Source organism: Aplysia californica, unplaced genomic scaffold (assembly GCF_000002075.1).
Source record: "Aplysia californica isolate F4 #8 unplaced genomic scaffold, AplCal3.0 scaffold00282, whole genome shotgun sequence".
In the NCBI taxonomy this organism is placed as follows: domain Eukaryota; kingdom Metazoa; phylum Mollusca; class Gastropoda; order Aplysiida; family Aplysiidae; genus Aplysia; species Aplysia californica.
This window is the reverse complement of record NW_004797552.1, coordinates 292771-294850: the sequence shown is the minus strand read 5'-3', so window position 1 is coordinate 294850 and position 2080 is coordinate 292771. Positions and strand designations below refer to the sequence as shown.

At 47.4% G+C, this 2080-nt stretch overlaps 1 protein-coding gene across 1 annotated transcript in view; it reads left to right on the top strand.

Annotated features, from left to right (window-relative positions):
* The window catches only part of LOC101856906 (polypeptide N-acetylgalactosaminyltransferase 2), a gene marked incomplete in the record, with an annotated part of 65684 nt that overhangs the window by 11850 nt on the left and 51754 nt on the right, over positions 1-2080 (top strand).

Sequence of the window (2080 nt, the reverse complement as noted above, 5' to 3'; positions counted from 1 at the left end):
GGGGAAGTATTGATGGCAGTGTTTCCTCTCTACGTCTTTAGCTCCAGATTTTAATTTATTCTTGGGCGCACTGTTTACTTCGATGACATCAGGCTGACTTAATGTGGGTATCTCCGGTTTGAATCCCAAATGAGGCGTTCTTAAACCTGGGTTGTACTGAAAGTCTGAACAAACTACAAACAGGGCTGTTCGCTCACTCGGATGTTCGTGTATGTTGGAATGTGATCGGGCAAATCAAGCTTCGTTGTCCAATTGTGGGTGCTCTTGTGTGGTTTGCTCCTTCTTTCTCCTATCAAACATCTATTGTCTTTATCTCTGTCTTTTCTATTTTTATAGCATGCTACTCTCTATTAACACTTCAGATCTTTGCGCTTTCTATGACATTTGTATTGCAAGTCCCCGAAAACTTTTACTAAAACTAAAACTCCGTCAAATCCCTCAATCTGAGTTTACTTATAGTTACAGTTTTACCTGCGAGCCCCCAAGATTAGAGGTGTTACAGGAGAGTAGGGTACAAGGAAAAGAAGGAGGAGAGATGAGGACGATGGATGTCTGGTAGGAAAGAAGGAGCAAACCGCACCAGAGCACCCGCCAACCACCCATGTCACTCCTCCACCCTCGAGAGAAACGGTCGATGTACCCAGACATTTGTGTGATTAATTCATGTCACCACGACCTGCCGTAAACGTTGAGCTGTCGGTGACAATGTGGAAAAGAGTGAATGGAGCTTTATGTCTGTGTGAGATGATGATGGCATTCACGTGTTACCTAGATGGTGGTGACTGTCACGTGTTACCTAGATGGTGGTGACTGTCACGTGTTACCTAGATGGTGGTGACTGTCACGTGTTATCTAGATGGTGGTGACTGTCACGTGTTACCTAGATGGTGGTGACTGTCATGTGTTACCTAGATGGTGGTGACTGTCACGTGTTACCTAGATGGTGGTGACTAGATGGTGGTGACTGTCATGTGATACCTAGATGGTGGTGACTGTCACGTGTTACCTAGATGGTAGTGACTAGATGGTGGTGACTGTCATGTGTTACTTAGATGGTGGCGACTGTCACGTGTTACTTAGATGGTGGTGACTGTCACGTGTTACCTAGATGGTGGTGACTGTCATGTGTTATCTAGATGGTGGTGACTGTCATGTGTTATCTAGATGGTGGTGACTGTCATGTGTTATCTAGATGGTGGTCACTGTCACGTGTTACCTAGATGGTGGTGACTGTCACGTGTTACCTAGATGGTGGTGACTAGATGGTGGCGACTGCTACGTGTTACCTAGATAGTGGTGACTGCCACGTGTTACCTAGATAGTGGTGACTGCCACGTGTTACCTAGATAGTGGTGACTGTCACGTGTTATGTTGCCATGATACCTGCTGGTGTCATCTCTCTGGCCCAGAGGTTGGGCAATGATGAACCGCCGTTGTTCTCGCTCGCTCTCTGCCGTCATGCCCTCTATCATACCCTCTCTCAGACTTCGGTGAGTCCACGCCTTCATGCCCTCTATCACACCATCTATCATACCCTCTATCATACCCTCTCTCAGACTTCGGTGAGTCCACGCCGTCATGCCCTCTATCATACCCTCTCTCAGACTTCGGTGAGTCCACGCCTTCATGATGCATGTATCACCAGGCACAGTAGAATTGTAAATGGGCTGATCCAACAATGTCATGCTCATAACTGTGCCTGAACTACAACAGAGAACTGCTGCTTTTTTCCCCCTAATCCTTATTCTCGTCATTTTCCTCTACTTCTTTTGTATGTTTGTCACACTCTTGTGACCCGCTATTTCCGGGGTGCCCTGATAGTCGAAGCAGACTTTGTGCTGTTGAAACTAGAGAGGTGAGCAGAGTAAGTCTGATTCCCTGTAAGGACTTCTCTGTTAACATCCACCCTTTGGCGCCCATATGACCTTATGCAGTTGTGAGTGGGTATCTTTGACTCGTGAGGACGCGTCTCCCACAAGGCTAGTAGACGTCGGTGGCCTAGTGGTTAGGCTCTCGGACTCGCAACCGTAAGGTCGTGGGTTCGAATCCCGTCAGGGACCTGACGTTGTGTTCTTGGGAA